The sequence below is a fragment of the Notolepis coatsorum genome, assembly GCF_963971535.1.
Source record: "Notolepis coatsorum genome assembly, chromosome: 5".
NCBI lineage: Eukaryota > Metazoa > Chordata > Actinopteri > Aulopiformes > Paralepididae > Notolepis > Notolepis coatsorum.
In genome coordinates this window covers 16,489,645-16,514,995 of record NC_140169.1, presented here as the reverse complement: position 1 = coordinate 16,514,995, position 25,351 = coordinate 16,489,645, and positions in this window count along the sequence as shown.

The window sequence follows — 25,351 nt, the reverse complement described above, 5'->3', positions numbered from 1 at the left end:
TATTCAGTTTTACAAAGTATCCCTAGCTTCAAGATATAGATATAGAAATCAATCAGGTTACAATGTTAAACGGATCAAATTAAGACTAAACAGGACATTATTCAAGATATATGGTTTAAAATAGGTTTAACTTTCTAGCAGAAAGATTAAATTAGATGTTTAAGCAAAATAAGCACTACTTTTTGATTGATAAATTGATAAATCTAATGCCAGATACATTTAAACGCTAAACTAAAGAATTCTCTAATCAAGAAACAGTCTGCCCTGTAAAATTTACATCTAGCAAAGATATGCCCGTATAAGGTAGTATCCGGCGTTAGACGTGGCTCAAAATGGCCGCTTTAGGGTTTCAACCAATCAGCATCTCTCTCCTCTAAAGAGGACCTCCCCTATGACGTAAGACCTAGCATGGTCAGAAGGGGAGGAGTAAAGGCTTTAAAACTAGCAGTCTAGTTTGAGAGAGCAGAAGAAGAACGAACGCGACAACACACACAAGCTTTCTTTGAGCCCAGACAGAGACCACTGGAACGAGACGGCACGAGAACAGACTTTCTTTTTGTTCTTAGGAAGAAGAGACGACCTGACGAGGAAACCACAAGACCATTCTTTAATCTACTTTAACATTAGTCTGATATAAGGGATCGGTGGCATAGTACTTGAGTATCCTTATATCATTGCAGAACAGTGGCGGCTGCTGGATTTTTCTCCACTAGGGGCGCTATACCAAAACATTTTGCAAACATGTACCACGCAACCGACTCATGGCAAGACATGAGCAATTCGACTCACGCTCACGGCAATGAATCGGCTCTTATGAACGAGTCGCTCAGCTGTTACTACAACAACACACAACAACCAGTCAAATAAAGTACAGTCTAATTCACAACTTGAAACACAATATATAAATAGAAAAGTTAGAAACAAAACTCGCTCCGTCTCCAAACACACGCAGAGAGAGAGAGAGAGAGAGAGAGAGAGAGAGAGAGAGAGAGAGAGAGAGAGAAGCGTTAGCTGAGTGGCTGAGAGAGAGAGAGAGAGAGAGAGAGAGAGAGAGAGAGAGAGAGAGAGAGAGAGAGAGAGAGAGAGAGATCGCTAATCTACCTTGTTGTTGGCAGAAGGGCTTATTGATAAAGTATATCCACTCCATGGCATTGTCCATCCAGCCTGTGTTGATGTCCATCCATTGTCCATGCATGTCCCTCCACACTGCATCCATAATATAGCTTGTTAATAGCCAACCCAACAAGTACTGCGAGTGCCTTTGTCCATGTCCGCCTCGAACAGCCTGCAAACTACCTGGTGTTCTATCGCCATGCTCTAAGACAAACTCTAACCTTAACCAACTTTGAAAGAGTGCCTAAGCCTAACCGTTGAAATAACTTGCCATCACGCTCCAAGACAAATATCTGCATCAAACAACACAACAGCATAAACTCACTTTGTTGAACTCATGTTGCAAACTGCGGTTACGGAAAGTACCGCGTCGGCCAATCAGAGAGCTTTTAGACGCTCGGCTGCTTGCTAGATCGCTTCAAACCAGCGCCCGAGTTCCATCATAATACATCATATTCAACGCACAGCGCGTGGCTTCGACGGATACAGCGATGAACCAGTGCACGGCGGGCACGCGCACTCCAGGCGCTATTGCGCCTAGCCCAGAGAGAAATATGGCGAGGGAAATGCCTGCGGCTACGGTAATGAAAAGGTCTATATCAGACAGAATCGTCACTTCCTGTTCAGGAAAACGATTATTAATCTTTGTAAAATTAAGTTATATTGTGCATTGGAAACACAAACATACTTAAAATGAGTAAATATTATTCATTTAAACATGTTTATATTATTTATAGGGCTATACAACTAAAAAAAGGGATTTCTTGTTCATCTCTCTTTTAACCAGGGTTAAGCAGGGAGGGCGGCGCTCTAGCGCCCACTATGGCCGGCCGCCACTGTTGCAGAATTCTTTTTTTATTCACTTCCTGACTTTGAAATAAACTAGTATTTTACCATTAGCTCGACTCTCTTCTCCTCATTTTGCTCTCTTCGCTGCCGTCCAACAGGCCGGGTAGGCCTTTATCAGTAATAGGGTTTTAACAACGGATAACACACAATGCAGAGTAGCTAGGATATTTGGTTTTAATAAGTAAAACCATTCGACCCTATTTACGATACTATACAATAAACACACATTAATTGAAGATGTATTGACAAAACCATCCCCAGAAAAAGTAGTTAAAAAAAAAAAATTAGAAGTTGCCTCTGTGTGGAAGTAGCTCGGAGGTGCGCTGTTTCAAGGCAAGAATGAAGTGAGCGTGTGTTATTGGTTTGATTGATTGATTGATTGAACATTTTATTACAGATAGACAGTGCTTACATCTTTATACAATTGCCGAATTCATCCAACCATATTGCTATACAATAAACACACATTAATTGAAGCATAATGGAGATTTATTCACAAAACCATCCGCAGAAAAAGTAGGTTGAAAGAAAAAGAAGAGAATTTGCCTCCCTAATATAGATTAATAACATTAATACAATTTTCAATCAATCAATCAATCAATCAATCATTCCAATAACACACGCTCACTTCATTCTTAGATGACATGCACCTCCGAGTTGCTTCACAGCATGCCGTCTAACAGTGAAGTGAGCGTGTGTTATTGGATTGATTGATTGATTGCTTGAAAATTTTATTAACAGTGAAATGAGTGTCCTTTTGACGAATGGCATCTAACAACAGACTTCCCGCGATTTATATTTTGTTCCACAATGAGTCATGACCAACCAATTACATAATCCAACATTGTGTAAGCAACTAACACATTCCACGTGACAGAATCGTTTTTGAATGAGTCGTTATGACGCTATCAACACATCCATTCGTAAAGATTATTGTCCGCCATCTTGGTTTCATTTCTAAAAACTCTAACTGGCGGAGTGATTGTAATTCGGTTGTGGGTGGGTTCTGGGATCACAAGCGTGTGTTATGAGAAATAACCACGTCTAACTTGACTGTTTCAGCCAATCAGAATCAAGAAATTTGCATGCCATTGTATAATAAAGGAATATCTTATCTTATCTTATGTTTGAAATAATAATGTACAAATGTTGTATGAGAGCAATAACATACGGGGCGAGAAAGATAATTATTTTTATTTCCCCCTTTCAGGCTATTTGACTTGATTAGCAATTAGAGGAGGGTTATAGACTTAAAATATACATACATATTCATAATATCACAAGAAAAAGCATCCACAACAAAAAGGTTATAAATATGATATCGTATTTGTATTTCACGACCCTGACACGTTGAGAAGCATAGCTGTCCACAAACTGAGGTTTCCATAACAATAGGAGGTTTTGTGTAGCAGTGGTTATAAGGTCGGAGGGAATGTGTTTGTGCTTCTCTACTGTCAAATGGATTCATCTAAAAGGTCAGGGTCTCCTCCTCGCATCCCGCCGGCTGATCTCTCCCTGTAGGGCTCCCTGGAGACGACACAGAAGCAAAACAGACCAACCACACGAACCCCCGGACAAAAGTGCTGTCCAATAACAAGAGAATAATGCACTGATGCATAAGAATATGAACTGTCTGTTGAGCGCAACCACCGGTGTCAAGAGAAACACATTACTGTCAACGCAAGGCAGGTGACACAGAGAAACCAAACTAGCGGGAGAACTTCAATATTTGGTGAATCTTTTTCAGATTTCTGATTCTTCTGATTCTTCCCAGCTGGTTTTTAACCCTTGTGCACTGCTTATTTATTTATCTTATTTTGGTGTTAACAAAAACTCCGGTGTGTAACTCAGTACCAACCACCCCAAAAAATAAGGATTATTATCCAGTTTTGTTTTGTACTTTATTACTAACTTATTAGCTCATCATAACCAGTCCCCATATCAAACATTATTTTATATGGCCCCCATATGGCCCCAAGACACAATATACTTATTTTTTCACTAGAAAATAGGATTATATTCACTCATGCTGTTCCCCATATGAAGACACTTTATTGAGTAAACTGCTTTGTGGGTTTTAGAACTGTATTATGGAAATAAATCAAGGAACAAAACGACTCCCCCTCCCTATCACTCTGTTCCTCCTCTCCCTCTCCACCTCCCTATCACTCTGTTCCGAACTTCCTCCTCTCCCTCTCTGCCTCCCTATCACTCTCTTCCTCCTCTCCCTCTCCACCTCGCTATCACTCTCTTCCTCCTCTCCCTATCGCTCTCTTCCTCCTCTCCCTCTCCACCTCCCTATCACTCTGTTCCTCCTCTCCCTCTCCACCTCCCTATCACTCTCTTCCTCCTCTCCACCTCCATATTGCTCTATTCCTCCTCTCCCTCTCCACCTCCCTATCGCTCTCTTACTCCTCTCCCTCTCCACCTCCCTATCACTCTATTCCTCCTCTCCCTCTCTACCTCCCTATCGCTATATTCCTCCTCTCCCTCTCCACCTCCCTATCACTCTGTTCCTCCTATCCATCCCCACCTCCCTATCACTCTGTTCCTCTTCTCCATCTCCACCTCCCTATCACTCTCTTCCTCCTCTCCCTCTCCCTATCACTCTGTTCCTCCTCTCCTCTCCCTATCCACCTCCCTATCACTCTCTTCCTCTTCTCCACCTCCCTATCACTCTGTTCCTCCTCTCCATCTCCACCTCCCTATCACTCTCTTCCTCCTCTCCCTCTCCACCTCCCTATCACTCTCTTCCTCCTCTCCCGCTCCCTATCACTATGTTCCTCCTCTCCCTCTCCACCTCCCTATCACTGTTCCTCCTCTCCCTCTCCACCTCCATATCACTCTCTTCCTCCTCTCCCTCTCCACCTCCCCATCACTCTGTTCCTCCTCTCCCTCTCCCTATCACTCTCTTCCTCCTCTCCCTCACCACCTCCCTATCACTTGTTCCTCCTCTCCCTCTCCACCTCCCTATCACTCTGTTCCTCCTCTCCCTCTCCCTATCACTCTCTTCCTCCTCTCCCTCACCACCTCCCTATCACTTGTTCCTCCTCTCCCTCACCACCTCCCTATCACTCTGTTCCTCCTCTCCCTCTCCCTATCACTCTCTTCCTCCTCTCCCTCACCACCTCCCTATTGTAATATCCTAGGGATATCTGTGTAGCCCATAGCCTACCACAGCACAGCAATGATGCGTGCGTGATGACGTGTTACGTATTCCAGTCATCTCATATGCAGGCGCTGTTCCTTGTGTTGTCATTGCTGCCCGGGACGTGTGAATAAACGGTAACCCAATAAGCAGTCGCCCGATTCTATCATTCCCTATAGACACTAAGAGTGACATTAAGCAGAATATTACATGGTGCCAGAAGCCGGGTCTTTTTCGAACCCATGCCAAGAAAGAGAAAGAGAAAGAAGGACAATATGGAGGCTGCAGCAGTACCAATGCTGACGATGCATTGGGAATCCTCAAACCTACCTGACGCATGGAAAAAATTCCGCCAGCACGTCGAGCTAATGTTTAGCGGACCGTTCAACGGCAAGACGGAGGAAATCAAATGCAGCTACCTCCTATTATGGATCGGGGAGAAGGGAAGAGACATCTTCAACACCTGGCAGTTGTCCGACGCCGACAGGAAGAAGCTTAAAAGCTACTACGACAAATATGAAGAGTATGTTATGCCAAAGGCGAACCCCATATTTGCAAGGTACAAATTTCAGGAGAAGGTCCAGGGGCCTAGCGAAAGTGTTGACCAGTTTGTTACAGAACTAAGACTGCTCGTGAATGACTGTAACTACCCCAATAGTGAGGAGATGGTTAGAGATAGAATTGTTTTCGCTACAAACTCTGTAAGGGTCCGTGAGAAGCTATTGAGCCACGGGGCAGCGCTAACGTTCGAGAAGGCCATGGACATAGCACGCTCCCACGAGCTAGCCCAGGTACAGATGAAGCTAATGATTAGCCCAGGGGCTAACGCTAGCCAGGACGTGCACGCGGTCGGAAAGAAGCCGTACGGGGCACGTACACAGCGCCCAGCCATGGACAAATACAGAAGCAACAGAGAAGACTCGACAGATAACACATGTAGGAACTGTGGAAGAGAGCGCCACACAGAGTCAGAAGACTGCCCAGCTAAAGGTCGCAAATGCAATAAATGCCAGAAATTCAACCATTTTGCAAACGTGTGCAGAAGCCGCACAGACGTGCACGGCAAGAGGAAGGACGTGCACAAGGTATCAGAGGAATGTGCATGTGCGCAACAGGATGACGAATGGTTTGTGGACTCCATCGTAACGGAGCACGAAGACACAAAGCGAGAACAGGCGTTCGCTGAGTTGGAGGTTGGTAAAGTCAACAAGCACAAAATAAAGTTTAAAATTGACACTGGTGCACAAGCTAACGTAATGCCAACAGCAATCTTCCACCAGATGTACGGTAAAGTGACACTAGGCCCACCATCCAGCCGACTCTCAGGATATGGTGGCCATGCTCTCAAGGTAGAGGGGTCATGCAAACTCACATGCAAGCATAAAGAAAATGTGCAAATGTTGGATTTTGATGTTGTGACCACTAATTCCCCCCCTGTATTGAGTTTAAGAGCATGCCTAGATCTGAACTTAGTAAAAATGATACACGTTGTGGATGCACAGGTAGAGGACCCTGTTAACGTGAGGCAGGAGTTTCCAGATGTGTTTCAGGGCATCGGGCTATTCCCAGGGGAATGCAGTATCAGCATAGACCCAGCGGCTACGCCAGTCATATACCCCCCCAGGCGCATTCCATACGCTCTCCGTGGGCGTCTCAAAGAGGAACTGGACAACATGGAGAAGTCAAACGTCATAAAGAAGGTGACAGAACCCACAGAATGGGTCAGCGCCCTCGTCGTTGTGGAAAGACGCGACGGTAGGCTACGAGTGTGTTTGGACCCCCGAGACCTCAACAGGGCGATCCTGAGACCACACTACCCGCTCCCAACATTGGACGACATAACCCCAAGGCTCGCCGGAGCAAAGTACTTCAATGTACTCGACGCAAGATCGGGCTACTGGGCGATCAAACTGACTGAACAATCATCAAAGTTAACTACTTTCAACACAGTGCACGGAAGATACAGGTTCCTACGGCTCCCATTTGGGATCATCTCAGCGCAGGATGAGTTCCAGAGGCGGATCGATGACACATATGAGGGACTGTCGGGTGTGTCCGCCATCGTGGACGACGTGTTGGTCTACGGCCACACCAGAGCCGAGCATGATGCCAACCTTCGCGCCATGCTACAAAGGACAAGGGAAAGAGGGGTGAAACTCAACCCAGACAAGAGTGTCATCTGTGTGACCGAGGTAAGCTACTTCGGTCACAGACTGACACAGGAAGGCATTCGACCAGACCCAGACAAGGTCAAAGCGATCAGGGAGATGGAGCCGCCAAAGAACAAGGCTGAGCTGGAAACGATCTTAGGAATGGTCACATACCTCTCAAAGTTTGCTCCAGGACTGTCCGACGTGAACGCGCCACTGCGCCAACTCGTGAAGGAAAGCAGTGAATTCCAGTGGGACCCTGTGCACGACCAAGCGTTCCAACAGATGAAAGAGCTCATAACCCGTGAGCCGGGCCCCGTCCTCACATATTTCGACCACACCAAACCTGTGAGACTCCAGGTCGACGCCTCAAAAAGTGGACTAGGCGCAGTCTTACTGCAGGACGGTAAGCCAGTCGCGTACGCATCTAAAGCTCTGAACAAGACCGAAGAGAACTATGCACAAATAGAAAAGGAGTTGTACGCTGTCCTTTTCGGATGCAAGAGGTTCCACCAGTACCTGTATGGTCGACAGGGAGTGGTAGAGTCAGACCACAAGCCACTCGAAGCGATCCTCAGAAAATCGCTCGCCGCTGCGCCGCCGCGTTTGCAACGCATGATACTGCAGCTCCAGAGGTATGACAACGTCATTATGCACCGCCCAGGGAAAGACATTCCAGTGGCGGACACCCTGTCGAGAAAGTCTATCACCTACCACGACCGCACACTGAGTGAGGGTATGGACACACAAGTAGACACAGTCCTGAGCACCCTGCCTGTGAGCGACAACAAAATGACTGAGATCAAAGCAGCCACCGCCCAAGACCAACAGCTCATCACCCTAAGACAGATCTGCGAGTCAGGATGGCCTGAGACACGAAAGACGTGTCCACCCAGTGTTGCCGACTACTGGAACCACAGGGACGAGATCACGGTGATGGACGACGTCCTCTTTAAGGGTGAGAAGATTATCGTGCCACACACGCTGAGACAGGACATGTTAACACGCTGTAGGAGCCATTTCATTTGATTTAATAGTTTTGACTAAATAGCGCCGCCACTGGTCGCCTCGTAAAATGGCACCATGGCCCTTCTATTAATTATGGCCCAGCTGTGTGTAGGGACACGCCAGACGAGAAACAGATTTTCAATCGCTCGCTTGCTACACACACACACAGCGCAGATTGAATGAATGAAAGACTGAAAAGAAAGACTTTGTTTAGAACCCTTTTGCTGCGCCTGTTTGTTTTGAAACCCTTTTAGTACAAGTCTGGAGCCTGTTTTGTTTTCATTGTTTCCCCGTTATTATTTGAAACTTTACGCAACTCCTTCCATAAAACTCAACCGGTTCGAACCCATCGGATGCAACTATCAACAAACATCAAACAGTGAGTAACAAACAGCCCAAGTCAATGTGGTGTGAGCGCGTTGAAGACGTATCCTGGCTTAGATAGACAAATTGAGCCTACACACGCATACACACAGGCCACAAGGGTATAGAAAAGTCTAAAGAGAGGGCGAGGGATGTGCTATTTTGGCCTGGAATGGGTAGACAAATAGAGGAAATGGTAGGCTCATGCAGCACATGTCAACAGTATCGTAGCTCCAACCCCAAAGAGCCAATGATATCTCATCAGATACCTGACCGACCATGGCAGACCGTCGCCACAGACCTCTTTACATTACATGGAGAGGACTACATAGTCACAGTAGACTATTATAGCAGGTACATTGAGGTAGACAAACTACGCAGCACCACTACATCAGCCGTTGTGCGAATGCTCAAAGCCCAGTTCGCAAGGCTAGGCATACCAGAAACCGTAGTCAGTGATAACGGCCCATGCTATAGCTCCAGTGAATTTAAGACATTCGCACAGGACTGGGACTTTAGACATGTAACTAGCAGCCCTACTTACGCCCAGAGCAATGGCCTCACAGAGAAGGGAGTCCAGATTGCAAAGTCACTGTTAGAGAAGGCTAGAGTAGACAACAAGGACCCATACTTGAGTCTGTTAGAATATAGAAATACACCAGTTGACAACCTCAAGTCACCCGCACAACTACTCATGAGCAGACGCCTACGCTCTATCCTCCCCACCACCAGTCAGCAGTTACGACCACAGGTTGTAAACCAGAGCACAGTGCGCGCCAAGAGAGAACTATGCCAACAAAGACAGAAACATTACTATGATCGGACAGCAAGACCGTTGCCGACTCTGCAGGACGGAGAGGCCGTCCGTTTCCAACAGAGTAATGGACAATGGAGGCCCGCCACTGTCATTCAACCAGCAGGCGCTGAAAGGTCTTACCACGTTCGTACTGATGAAGGCCAGGAATACAGGCGCAACAGACGTCACCTGTTACAGACAAAAGAGACTGACCGAGGTACCCACCGAACAATGGCACAGGAGGCCAACACCCAGCCCCAGCAGCCTGAGATGGCATCACCGGAATGTCCACCACCTGAAGGTCCAGATGAACATTCCAGGTGCATCACTACCAGATCTGGTCGCATCGTTAAGCCAAGAGTAAAGCTTGACATTTAAGATCCTAAGACCCTACTCAGTGGACCCTGAATCATTACGGCCACGTGAAATTGAAATGCATGTAAAAAAATAAAGAAAAATAAAATAAAAAAGGGAGAGAAGAGGAAATATTGTAAGTATTGTAATTATCATAATAATTCACATGTCTTGAGACCGTTTTCTACTTATATTGTTTAAGTATACCGTTTCTGCTTATATTGTTTAAATATAAATAATGGTCCACAGGTGTGTGAATATAGAACAAACGGTACCGTATATTGTAAAGTAATGTTTTCAGGATTCTAGGTTGCCACCGTGAGTTTCATCTTAGGAAGGGAGATGTAATATCCTAGGGATATCTGTGTAGCCCATAGCCTACCACAGCACAGCAATGATGCGTGCGTGATGACGTGTTACGTATTCCAGTCATCTCATATGCAGGCGCTGTTCCTTGTGTTGTCATTGCTGCCCGGGACCTGTGAATAAACGGTAACCCAATAAGCAGTCGCCCGATTCTATCATTCCCTATAGACACTAAGAGTGACATTAAGCAGAATATTACACCTATCACTTGTTCCTCCTCTCCCTCACCACCTCCCTATCACTCTGTTCCTCCGCTCCCTCTCCACCTCCCTCTCTTGCTCCTGCTCTTGTTCCCATGAACAGGGGGTGAACGGTCTAGTCAAATATGAACCTTGATTGAGCCACATGTGATCCACAGAGCTAGCCATAGCATTATATGAAGCAAACTGATGTCTATAGCCATTTTTCTATACCGATGTAACTTTCTTTCTAGAAGAAATTCAGAATTAGCTAAAATGGTAAACATGAGCACATACTCTCTAAGCCTTGTTCCGATAAAAAAAAAATAGATGGCGATTATTGCATTTTACGTTCTTGAAACGGGTCCGTTCAGACCTTAAAACTCATTCAGTGCCAGGGGGCACTAGAACACCATATCTTGAATCAATGGGGAGACTGCGAAATTTGCGAGTGCTTAAAATACATCTTATATTATAGCTATAATATAGTTTTATACCATTTTGAATATGAGTATAGTTTTGGTGATTCTTAGTAATCCCAGGAAAAGACGCGATAATAGCGGTTTAGTGGAATGCACTTATCACGTTGTAATTTTTCGCCTGATTATCGAATCTTCCTGAAATCAACGCTAGATTATTGCTATTATCCTTCCTCATGCAAGAATGAAATGGGGCTTGTAGCGGGGCGCTCGCCCCCCCCCCCCCCCCCCCCCCCCCCCCGCCCCACCGCAGCCAACGGTAAACAGCACACACACAGTCCACACACACAGCTTCGATCGCGGGAGAAAGAAATATCAGATCAACGCAAGATTGGATATATTCTATGTTCTTACCTTGTCTCTGATGTAATGCAAAAGAAATAATCCAATTATCTGATCGCCATTCCAAATACTGCTCGTGGAGGTCCGTCCCACGTTGTCCGGCATTGCATATGAAGGGGGGGGGGCCAGCCTCGCAGATGTATCGTTGTAAACGCTTGTCCTGCCGGAGTAAGCCTCGCAGATGTATCGTTGTAAACGCTTGTCCTGCCGGAGTAAGCCTCGCAGATGTATCGTTGTAAACGCTCGTCCTGCCGGAGTGAGATAAATCACACAGACCCATAATGCAAGACTTTGTAGACTGGTGTGATGATTATGATTATCTCACCAAAACACATAGAAGTCACCCCAACAAGCATCCACGGAGCTGAGGTGGAAATTGTCCAGAACTACAAATACCTAGGAACTGTGTTTGATGACAAACTTAAATTGAGTGACAACACAGATGTTATAATAAAAAAGGCTCATCAGCGTCTGTACTGTCTTCGCAAACTAAACTCCTTTGGAGTCGACCAGAGAATTCTGACAATGTTTTATTCTTCCTTTATTGAGAGTATTTTAATCTTTTCATTTGTATGCTGGCTGGTTCACATCCCTCTGTCAAAGAGACAAGAACAAACTGCAAGGTTCTCAGTATCATGGCGCGACCCAGGTTAGTCGCCGTTGGTTTCGCTCAGCAATGATTGTGCACACTTTTAGTTATTATGTTTGTTTTTACTACTTTTTTATGGAAACATCACTGGCGGGGACGTCATAAGACCAGTCCGGACTCAAAGAGGAGTTTAGAGACACTTTATGCCTAGATTGGCCACCGGAGATCAGGTGGGACAGCAAGGACAAAGGAGCCGGCAAGAAAAAGAAACACAGTGGGAAGCGAGGAGGAATCAGACTGAGGTTAAAATGCTCCCCGGACATGGAACATCTCTCCATTCTATGTCGCCCTTTCCACCTTCCCCGTGAGTTTACAGCGGTCATCATGACTGCAGTGTACATCCCTCCCCAAGCAAACACCGCCAGGGCCCTGGCGGAACTGGCGGAGAATCTCAACAAGCACCAGATCAAACACCCGGACGTAGCCATGATCGTAGCTGGTGATTTCAATCAGGCAAATTTGAAGAAAGTGATGCCGTCCTTTTTTCAACACATCGCCTGCTCCACCAGAGGAGGGAATACACTCGATCACTGCTACACCCTGTTCAGAGCCGGCTACAAGGCTGTACCGGCTCCACCATTGGCGGGGGCTACAAGCACATCGGATCATGACTCCATTATCCTCTATCCCGCTTACAAACAAAGATCACGTGACGCCGTTGTGTCACGTGAGACAAAAAAATTGACCGACCAATCAGAGGCCACGCTTCAGGACGCTCTCGAGGACGTCGACTGGGATATGTTTCAAGGAAGCGCCAGTGACGTCAGCGAGTTTGCGGACAGCGTTGTATGCTTCATTACAACACTGGCTGATAGTATTGTCCCCACTAAAAAGGTGCGGGTCTTGCCTAACCAGAAACCGTGGGTGGACAGTACTATCAGAGCAGCTCTGAAATCCCGCACCACTGCCTACAACCTGGGCAGAGAGTCAGGAAACATGGAGGAGTACAAGGCTACAGTCTATACTCTGCGCAAGGCTGTAAAACTTGCAAAACGGACATATGCTGATAAATTGGAGACACAAATGGCACAAAACGACACAAGAGGCTTATGGCGCGGACTGAGGACAATAACTGACTACAAAGTCAGCGCCCCCTCAATGGGGAGCGACGACGCCTCTCTCGCGGACAAACTCAACTCTTTCTATGCTCGGTTTGGTGCAGTCAGTGGCGCCGCTAGCTCAACGGCTAGTGACGTCACTGGCGCGCCGGCTGTTGTGGAGGGGCAACCGCGGGGGGGGCGGGGACGCTCTCTCGTTGTCGGTACACAGTGTGAGAAGAGCATTTATGCAGGTGAACACCAGAAAAGCTGCTGGCCCAGATGGAATAACAGGACGCATACTTAAGTCCTGTGCTAACCAGCTAGCCCCTGTGTTCACCGCAATATTTAATCGATCCCTGGCGGAGTCAGTGGTCCCTGCCTGCTTCAAGATGTCTACCATCATCCCGGTACCAAAGAAACCCTCCCCAACATGTCTCAATGACTACAGACCGGTGGCACTCACCTCTGTGGCCATGAAATGTTTTGAGAGGCTGGTCAAGGATCACATTTGTGCCTCCCTCCCCAGTGATATGGACCCTATGCAATTTGCATACAGGCCAAACAGGTCCACTGACGATTAGGGTTGGGCACCGAAAAACGGTTCTAATTAGGAACCGGTTCCTAACTTCCGGTTCTGGAGTATTTTTTTTCTTTGTTAATTAATACCCTAGTTACAGTACAGCAACCAAATTAAACTGTATCAAGTCAACTGAAAATGTGAATAGTATGAAAATTTTCACACAAAAAAAGATTCTCCTGCTAAATAAGCTGTGACCTGCACCTCAAAGAATCGGAATCGAGAATCGTTCAGAAAAGGAATCGATATGGAGAATCGGAATCGGTCAAATGTAAACGATGCCCAACCCTACTGACGATGCGGTCTCCCAAGTACTGCACAGCACCCTCTCTCACCTTGACCACCAGAAGGGGGGCTATGTGAGACTGTTGTTCATTGACTAGCTCAGAGTTCAACACCATAGTCCCAACCAGACTGGTGGACAAGCTGATCGAGCTGGGTCTGAGCTCCGCTCTGAGCGCCTGGATACTGGACTTTCTGAGTGAAAGGCCCCAGGCGGTCAGGGTGGGGGGTCAGACCTCCAACACCATCACCCTGAGCATCGGGTCCCCCCAGGGCTGTGTTCTGAGCCCCCTGCTGTACTCACTATACACACACGACTGTGTGGCCAAGTTCAGCTCCAACTCCATAGTGAGGTTTGCGGACGACACAGTGGTGGTGGGGCTGATCTCAGACAACGACGAGAAGGCCTACCAGGAGGAGGTTGAGGTACTGGAATGCTGGTGCCAGGACAACAGCCTGCTCCTGAACATTGGTAAAACCAAGGAGCTGATCGTGGATTTTCGGAGGAGACAGCAGGAGACACACACACCACTGAGGATAAACGGGGCTACCGTGGACAGGGTGAGCAGCTTCAAGTACCTGGGGGTCCACATCTCAGAGGACCTGACATGGACAACACACATAGACTCAGTCGTAAAAAAGGCAAAGCAGCGCCTCTACCACCTGAGACAGTTAAGGAAGTTCAGAGTATCTGGGAAGATACTCCAGTCCTTCTAGTCCAGAGCTGTAGAGAGCATCTTGACTGGAAACATCACTGCCTGGTATGGCAACAGCACGGCACAGGACAAGAAGGCCCTACAGAGAGTGGTGCGCTTGTAACGGATATGTACCACGATAGTGTGACCAGAGACGTGGCTGGCTCGGAAGCGGTACATAGAAGTAAAACTCACTCCCCTGATCCTCAGAGACAGGATAGACATGGTTAGTTAGGAGGGATTTCCTTTCTTGGCACAGCGGTCTGTGTTGCTGGCCCCGGTGCGGACGCCCGGGGTTCGACTCCCACTCAAGGCATGGTCGAAGTATTAGGCAGGTACAGTGTTGTACCGGCTACAGTGGTGCCGTTTGACCCGGATGCCTGAGTGGTGTGAGTTTAGGGGGGGGGTGAATGTAACGGATATGTACCGCGATAGTGTGACTACGGTACATAGAAGTAAAACTCACTCCGCTGAGGCATCCAGACTGAGCGCTTAGAAGGGAATTCCTTCCTAGCGCATGCGGGAGACCGGGGTTCGAATCCCACTCAAGGCATCGAAGTGCCTTGGGTGGAGTGAGTTTAGGGGGGGTGAATGTAACGGATATGTACCACGATAGTGTGACCAGAGACGTGGCTGGCTCGGTAGCGGTACATAGAAGTAAAACTCACTCCCCTGATCCTCAGAGACAGGATAGACATGGTTAGTTAGTAGGGAATTCCTTCCTAGCGCAAAGGTCTGTGGTGTCGCCCGCGGTGCAGGAGACCGGGGTTCGAATCCCACTCAAGGCATCGAAGTGCCTTGGGTGGAGTGGAGTGAGTTTAGGGGGGGTGAATGTAACGGATATGTACCACGATAGTGTGACCAGAGACGTGGCTGGCTCGGTAGCGGTACATAGAATAAAACTCACTCCCCTGATCCTCAGAGACAGGATAGACATGGTTAGTTAGGAGGGAATTCATTTCTTGGCACAGCGGTCTGTGTTGCTGGCCCCGGTGCGGACGCCCGGGGTTCGACTCCGACTCAAGGCATGGTCGAAGTGTTAGGCAGGTACAGTGTTGTGCCGGCTACATGCTCAGCCGAGCGTACCACGGGTATTGCACTACCAACCCTGCAGGTCCTATACAACAAGAGGTGCAAATCCAGAGCCTGCAGGATAATGAAAGATCCTCACCACCCCAACAACAGCCTGTTCATGCTGCTGCGGTCAGGCAAACGCCTGCGAGCACCAGTAACGAGGACAGAGAGACTTAGGCTCAGCTTCTTCCCCCAGGCCATCAGAGCCTTGAACACTGAACTCTCCACGCACAAGCACACATGAGCACACACACAACACACACACTGTACACGCTCACACACTAGCAGCCACTTTAACATGAGCACACACACACTCATGCTGCACACGCTCACACTATGGACACTTTACAGAAGGAAAGATCACTTTAAGAATAGTATAGCTTGAGATCGTATAATATAGCATTGTATAGCAGTGTACATAAAGACCCAATGCCTCATCCGTAGCTAACAGTGTACTGCACTGCCACAGGACCTAGCATGTCCTACCATGCTCTGTAAATAGCTCATGTACAGATACCGATATGCCTACTTTGTTTACTTGTTTATTGCACTATGTCGCTCTATTGGTTGGACTTTTATTATTATTACTTGTATTATGCACATCGTTGCGGGCGAGACCCCCCGCATTTCACTGTATACCTGTATGCCGTGACAAATAAAACTCTTGTATCTTGATCTTGTATCTTGTAAGGTGTTGTCAACCTTAGCTCAAAAATGATCGGCAGAACACAAAGATCCCTAATGCAGTTTTACAATGCCCAAGTGCTCAAGAAAGCACACAAAATAATTGATGACCCCACACATGTCTGTAGTATTAGGTTATATTTGTATAGGAACCTTTGTGCGGTAGGAACCTTGATGTGTGACGGGGGGGGAGTTAAATAAAGCATGCACGGACTCGAAAGCTATCGCCTGTGTCATATCGTCTCTTGATTATAACAAACCTAAGATCTCATGATTGTAACTCAACATGGTGTCAGAAGCGGGATTGAACATTAGATATAGCGTTAAGTAGTATAGACTTTAGAGTAGGCTGCTACAGTAACGTTAGTACTAGTTTGAGTTTGAGTTTAGAGACAGCAGGGTAGCTAGCGCTAACGGCGCGAGCCCAACGGCGCGAAAGCGAAAGTATGAGTCAGTTTCAAGTTCCCCCGCCAGAGAAATTCACCTTCAAGGCAGAAGACTGGACAAAATGGATAAAAAGATTCGACCGATTTCGGATTGCGTCGGGATTAGAAACCCAAGCAGAAGAAAACCAAGTGAATGCATTACTCTACACTATGGGAGAAGAAGCTGAGGATATTCTGACTTCTCTGCATCTGAGCGACGGAAAACAGGCTGAGTATGAGACGGTCAAAGACAGTTTGAATGCTCACTTCATAGCACGCAGAAATGTCATTTTCGAGAGGGCCAAGTTTAACCACCGGCAGCAGGAGCCGGGGGAGTCAACAGATAATTGTATTACTGCACTGCATTGCCTGGCCGAACATTGTGGATATGGGACACTGCATGATGAAATGGTGAGAGACAGACTCGTGGTTGGGCTGAGGGATTCAAGACTTTCAGAACAGTTGCAAATGGACCCTGACCTAACACTGACCTGGTTACAAGCTGTAACCAAGGCTAGACAGAGTGAGCAGGTAAAGAAACAACAAGAAGCTCTCAAGAGAAACTTTAAAGAGGACTTTACAAATACACAGCTTGATAGTATGCAGGCCCAGCAGCGGGGCAGAGCTAAATACACACAAGCCAAGCCACAGTCATTCCAGTCAGGTAAGAGAATAGCACAGAAAATGAATTCTAAGCAGACACAGTGTATATGGTGTGGCGACATGGAAGGCCACAGCCGACAGAAATGCCCGGCTAGGGAAGCGCTGTGTAACCACTGTAACAGGGACACTATGCCAGAGTGTGCAGAGCTAGAAGGAGCACTGAGGGGCACATAGCCACGTTGACAGATGACAGGGATGACTATGAGGGGGATGACTACGATGTGGATGAAGAGGTTTCATTCCTTGGCTCACTGACTGTCGATTCAGATGAAGGTCCATGGATGACGGAAGTAAAAATGGACCACTGCAACATTGTGTGGAAGATAGACACAGGTGCGGATGTAACAGCAGTGCCAGAGACCATATGTAGTCAGGATCAGCTCAGTATAATGGGGAGATCAAGTTTCAAGTTTCAAGTTTCTTTAATAGTTGTCATACAGAAGTACAGAATACTTTTATACAAAATGCTTCTTACTGTTACGCTCCAGAGACTGTGCAAGACAAGATAAGTATTTAATAAAATAACATAGTATAGCATGTAAATTAGAAGTAAAAAAATGAGGTCACAGTGTTCAGTATAGACATATGTACAATGTTCGATGCAGAGTAGACGTAACTGAGTTACCATATAATATACAATACTGTGTAGTGTACTAATATACAATACTATATAGTGCAAGGCAGAGATAGGATGAGGTGCAATTTAGGTACAATTTACAGTAGGTGTACGAGTTGTAGTGCAAATCCTTTATCAATAAATATAAAGTGTGTTTGTGTGATCTAAAGTGTGGAGAGTGGGTGCTGCAGTGTGTTGTTTGTTTAAGTGAGTGTGTGCGTGTGGGTGTGTGTGCTGTGTGCATTTGATGGTTGTTGCATAGTGTTTATTGTTCGTTTAGCAGCCTGATGGCCTGGGGATAGAAGCTTCTTCTGAGTCTTTCTGTGCTCGCCTTAAGACTCCGGTATCGCTTGCCTGACCGCAGCAGTTCAAAGAGGCAGTTGTTTGGGTGGCTCGAGTCCTTAATAATTCTCTTAGCCTTCCCCTTGCACCGCTTGTTGTAAATGTTCTGGAGGGTGGGAAGCCCCCCTCCAATTGTGCGTTCGGCTGAACGTGTCACTCTTTGTAGTCTGCTACGGTCTTGTGCAGTGCTATTCCCAAACCAGGAGGTAATGTTGCCAGTCAGGATGCTCTCTATTGTACATGAGTAGAAGTTCCTAAGGATCTTCTGACGGACTTGGAACTTCCTTATCAACAAAGCCTTTAAAGGGGCCAGGAGGAAGGTAAAGGGGAAATTCACAGCCACACTCAAGAAAGGTGAGAGGATCACAAAACAGGATGTTTACGTTGTGGAGGAACTGGCCGTACCATTGCTAGGCCGGTCAGCTGCCATAGCACTGCACTTTGTGGCAAGGCTGGATGCCATCAGCCTAGCTTTAGTCTCAAAAGAAGATGTGAAACAGGAATTCCCAAAGCTCTTCAATGGTCTGGGGAAAATGCAGGGAGAATACAATATTGTATTAAAGCCAGGGGCTAAGCCCTTTTCTGTCTCCACTCCTAGGCAGATATCCCTCCCCCTGATAACCAAAAGTAAAGGAAGAACTAAAACACATGGAGCAACAGGGAGTAATTTCAAAGGTGGAACAGCCAACGGACTGGTGTGCACCAATGGTGGTGGTTCCCAAGCAGACGGGAAAGGTGAGAATATGCACAGACCTCACTGAACTGAACAAATCTGTCAAGAGGGAGAGGAATCCACTTCCCTCAGTTGAACACACACTGGGACAGCTCGCCGGAGCCAGAGTGTTCTCTAAGCTGGATGCAAACTCAGACTTCTGGCAGATTCCACTGTCAAATGAGTCATCGCTATTAACCACCTTCATGACACCATTTGGACGGTATCGCTATAACCGCATGTGCTTTGGAATATCGTCTGCACCAGAGCACTTTCAGAAGCGCATCACACAAATCCTAGAGGGTCTGGAAGGTGTTGTGTGTCAGATGGATGATGTGCTCATCTGGGGAGCCACACAACAACAGCATGATGAGAGGTTACACACAGCACTGTGGAATAATATAATGTCCTCATGTAAAGACATTCCCCTCCCCAATCCTGTGTCCCCCCCCTCTCCCCAATCCTGTATCCCCCCCCCCCCCCAAGGTGGTTATTATCCAAACAGATAGTACATAGAGAGAATGGCTGAGGGCTTCACCCCAGGTGATCAGCTGAAATGACCCAGGTAAAAGAACCCGGGGGGTTGTTGGGAGGAGCATTATATAGTTAAAAGGGGGGGAGGTGGTCCCATTTGATAGGTCAAATGGGGGGGGGGATACAGGATTGGGGAGAGGGGGGGGGGGGACACAGGATTGCGGAGGGGAATGTCTTTACATGAGGACATTAGGTAATGTCTATTGTAAATATTACTATGTTTGTATATGTACAACCATGATCCTAGCTCCCATAGATATTATCATGAAGACACATAGTTACCACTTAAATGTCTGAGTCACGACATGAGCGACTGGAGGTAGGCCAAGATATGTGCACAGCTATAGCTTCTAATGAGTATGTTAATTGTTGTTTGATATCAGAGTTGAGGACCACTCATTGATATAGGTATTTGAGTGGCTAAATCAGACCATTATTAATAAAAGAAAAGGGTGATATTCCCACACCCCACATCTCTGATATCAAAATAACACAGACTAGTCCAGTAAATCATGTCATGAATCACGTATGTAAATATTTCTATTTTAAACTGTTATGCCAACCAACAGATCAAATTGGCCAACATTTTCATTATTTTAATTGTTTTCTATTTAATTTATTATCTGATAACCGATGGATTACATCGGTCCCATTCCTTTACCATATCTATTCACTCGTCAATATTTTACCTGTTCCAAATAATCCTGGTATAATATATATTAATCTCACCCACATTATAATAGAGAAAAGTGAGTAACTGTGGAATAATATAATGTCCTCATGTAAAGACATTCCCCTCCCCAATCCTGTGTCCCCCCCCCCTCTCCCCAATCCTGTATCCCCCCCCCATTTGACCTATCAAATGGGACCACCTCCCCCCCCTTTTAACTATATAATGCTCCTCCCAACAACCCCCGGGGTCTTTTACCTGGGTCATTTCAGCTGATCACCTGGGGCGAAGCCCTCAGCCATTCTCTCTATGTACTATCTGTTTGGTTAATAAACCTTGTTATTATCCAAACCTCAGTTGACTGAGAACATTCTTCTTCAGGATATCCACGAATATCCCACAGCACTGACACGACTTCAGGAGGCAGGGGTCACGCTCAATGCTGGAAAATGTGAGTTCTCCAAGAGCAAAATCAAGTACCTGGGACAGGTCATCGAGGGATCAGGGGTGAGCGCAGACCCAGACAAAGTGTACACAGTGAAAGCCATGAAAGAACCGAGGAACGTCAGAGAAGTGAGAGGATTTCTGGGGATGGTAAATCATCTTGGAAAGTTTCTGCCTCACCTGGCAGAGAAGACCCTTCCACTCAGAGATCTGCTAAAGAGGTCAAACATGTGGGCATGGGGGCCCCCACAGCAGGAGGCCTTCGTTAATATAAAAAAACAACTGACTACACCCCCTGGATTGACACTGTACGACCCAAATGCAGAAACCTTGGTCTCCGCTGATGCCTCGTCATATGGGCTGGGTGCAGTCCTTCTCCAGAGGCAAGCTGAACAAGCATGGAAACCGGTGGCGTATGCCTCGCGAGCCCTCACCAACACAGAACAGAGATACGCTCAAATAGAAAAGGAGGCACTGGCCTCCACATGGGCCTGTGAGAAGTTTGCTGAATTCCTCATTGGGAAATACTTCCACATTGAGACAGACCACAAACCTCTGGTCCCTCTGCTAGGGTCGAAGACCCTAGACCAACTTCCACCACGCATACAACGTCTTAGGATGAGACTGATGAGGTTCTCCTACACCATATCACATGTGGCGGGCAAAAACGTCGCGACAGCAGACGTGCTCTCCAGAGCTCCTGTAAGCAGCACAGCAGACGGGCTACAAGAGGAAGAAATAAACCTGTATGTCGACTCCATCATGACAAGCCTGCCCGCTACAGAGAAAAGGCTCAGAGAGATCCAAACACACCAAGACAATGACCCCATAGTATGCCAGCTTAAGAGGTACTGTGTGGAAGGATGGCCAGATAAGTTATCCATAGAACGCGTGATTCAGCCCTACCTGCCACTCTCAGGAGAGTTCACGGTGCAAAATGGACTGATGCTAAAGGGGGAGAGAATAGTCATCCCAGCAGCACTCAGAGCTGACATACTGGAAAATCTGCACGAAGGACATCTCGGGATAACAAAATGTAGGGAGAGGGCTAAAAAGTCAGTATGGTGGCCAGGCCTTAGCAAGGAATTGCAAAAGATGGTAGAGAACTGTGACACATGTGCACATGAGAGGGTGAACAAAAGAGAACCGATGATGTCAACAGAATTCCCAACAAGACCATGGTCCACTGTCGGAGCAGATCTGTTTCAAAACAACAACCAACACTACCTAGTCATCGTTGACTATTATTCCAGATATGTGGAAGTCACCAAACTGACATCCACAACATCAGAGGCAATGATCCAGCATTTCAAGTCAATATTTGCTCGTCATGGGATCCCAGAGGAGGTCCGCACGGACAATGGCCCACAGTATGCATCAGAGTGTTTCCGCAAGTTCTCACTGGACTGGTGTTTCAGCCATGTGACGTCCAGTCCTCGCTTTCCACAGAGCAATGGGGAGGCAGAGCACGCAGTGAGAACTATAAAAAGTCTGATCAAAAAGTCAAGTGATCCCTACCTTGCTCTGATGGCCTACCGCGACGCCCCACTCGCAAACGGATTCAGTCTCACGGAGCTTCTCATGGGAAGAAAAATCAGAACTCTTGTTCCTGTCAACCCATCCCAACTAAAACCAAGATGTGCCGACACAGAGAAACTAAGAAAGACAGAACAAGTGTACAGACAAAAACAGCGACTGAAATACGATCGAAGACACAGAACACATCAGTTTCCCCTCATCCAACCGGGTGAACATGTGTGGATCAGAGACACTAAGGAGCGAGGCACAGTGGTGTCTACGGCAGGCACACCCAGGTCTTACCTTGTGGAGACACCCGGAGGAGGTACCCTACGGAGAAACAGGTCTCACCTCTCCCCAACCCTGGTGGCTCCAGATACTGAAACCAACTTACATGAGACGACACCATGGGTGAACCGTGAAACAGATGTAGTGGAGAGACATGTCGCTAAGGTGACTCAAAACCAACAGCAGCAGCAGCCACAGAGCTTAATGACTGAGAGACGATACCCACCGAGAGTGAGGGGCCCTCCAGGGCACCTAAAGGACTTTGTGTGCACACGTAGTTAAGTCCCTAATAATAATAATAAAAAAAATAACAGAATGAGAAATGGGGCAGAATAATCCTCACACTCTGCAGAAGGGCTGGGCAGTCTACCCCACCCTTCTCTAAGAAAGAAGTTAAGTTACCGTTCTATGTGTTGTATAATTGCAAATAACTTTATACAGAAGAAGCGGAAATTATTATTAGTTAGTTATATTTAGCTACTATGGTTGATTGTTGAGACTGTCATGTTATAAGTTCAGGGAAAGTTATTTATCCTAAGTTCAGGGAAAGTTATTTATCCTAGGAAGGGAGATGTAGTATTAGGTTATATTTGTATAGGAACCTTTGTGCGGTAGGAACCTTGATGTGTGACGGGGGGGGGGGAGTTAAATAAAGCATGCACGGACTCGAAAGCTATCGCCTGTGTCATATCGTCTCTTGATTATAACAAACCTATGATCTCATGATTGTAACTCAACAATGTCCTTCATGTGAGTTTTGACGTGCTACCCTCAGGAAAGCGCTTTAGACAGCCTGCCTGCAAAACAAACAGAAGGAAATTTGGGTTTGTACCAGAGGCCATTCGACTGGTGAATGGCCACAGTACAAGGAAAGGTCAGTTTACAAACGTGCACCCTTTGACCCCTTGATTTTAATATTTTAATATTTGACGAAAGTGCGCTTTTTATACCGACCAAATCTATTTATTTATCTATTGGACTGACAGATCAACAATGTAGGGATCCCATTCTGGCAGTGTCATGTCTTTTATGCTTTGAAGTGTCATGTATGTCTCTTGTCCCTGTTTTGTCCTGTTCTGTCTTGAATGTATAGGAATGCAGCTGTTTGTGATATCATGCCTTAAATTGCCCCTTGCGGGACTAATAACGTTTTTTTAATTGAATTTAATTGAATTTAATTGAAAATGTCTACCTGCGCCACTGTTGTACTTAATTTGTCTTTTTCTGTTGCAAAGGAAAGAAACGGGGTCTGCGGTTGTGAGGATAGAGGACGGGGGCGCTCGTGTCGTGGGGATATCGATGCATTCAATTCAGCCGTCGGGGCATCTTTTTACCTGGTCTTTCTCGGCACATCTGTCTAACGATCTTCTCATAGTTTTCTTCCCTTTGTAAAGGGTGACCTTTAGCACGTTTTCAATAACAAAAAAAAGGGGAAACATGATAAATGGTCAGAGGTTTGTTTGCTCCCAATCTTATCAATCATATCGCATCAATCACGTCAGAGTGTCTGGAGGACCGTCTCGAAAACACTGTCGGAGGCTAGAAGTGTCATCAAACTGAAATGTATCGTATCTGACACTAACGCGACCCAACGCCTCTGCGGAAGTTTTTCTTGACACAGAGGAAGTTCAGGTTCTGTGGGAAAACAAAATGCAAATAGAAATCCCCTTCAGTTTCTCCTCGCTGTCACTGATGCGCACACGGCAGGTGGTGTGTCTGTTGAAGGCTGATGCATTTAGGATGCAATCATAAGAATCTCCAAATAGCTCCTTCACTCATCAACATGTGAATCAATCACGCCTTCCTCACTGAGCCTTGTGGGTCCAGGCGGCACAACTGTACTTTCATATTCAAATAAAGTCAGTGTTAGAATCAAGTTGACATTAGATATATATATATATATCAGTGGAGGTTTCTCTATGACAACACGTGAAACACAAATTCACTCATAATTCATAATTATTATTAATTTACATATATATATATATGTAAAATATATATATATATATATTTTTTTTTTATTATTATTATTTTGTTTTTTATTAGAAATGTTTTCATCTGTAAAAAAAAAATCCAATGAATTTTTTTTCTTCATAAAATTGCCAAAATTGCCAGCTCTGAGCAGGCCTGCACTGCAGTAATGACTGCAGTAAATATTCGTGCAGATGGCTGCACAGGTTGACCCAGGATTAAATAAATAATAAATAATAGCCAATCAAAATAGGCTATTAACGTCATCTAAGCACGGTCCGTGCAGTTAAACTCTTGCCATTGAATGGGGGATTGAATGATTGACAGCCTTGTGATCCAATCAGAGAATGGTTTCTGTTCTGCTGCTCTGCGGCACTGCAGCTAGAATGATTGACAGCCTTGTGATCCAATCAGAGAATGGTTTCTCTTCTGCCGTACTGCGGCTCTGCAGCTTGTTTACAAAATCATTTTTATCTCAGTTTAAGTAGCTAACTTGTTGGAGCTAACGTAGCTAAAGGGCTACCACCGCAGCTACCAGGCCCAGGGTGGAGTGTTTTGTGTTTTGTTTTGTTCATGAACTTATTGTGCATCGTTTGATGATATATATATATATATATACACCTGCGATAAAAGCTAAACGTGACAACAACAACCACGTCATCGCCTCGCGGGCACTTTGAATTCTCTAGTACTGTAGATAGCGTTGCAATGGAGGAAGGAGATATTGTCGACTAGCTTGCTTGCTAGCTAACGTTATGTTGTAATGTTATGCAAGTCTTGTGAATGTCTAAACAAATGGCATTGTTTGATTGATTGATTGAAAACTTTATTAATGACGCAATGAAGCATATAGCACTAGTTAGAGAGGAAATTCGGATTGAGCAGAACTGCAATTCGCTCAGCTGCAGAAACGTTGAGGAGACAATACCCACAGGACTTGGAGGAGAACTTTGTTTCACTGTCTGTCTATTGTCTACACATTTGGAGCAAGGCGCTGCAACAATGGTGAGTAACCAAATA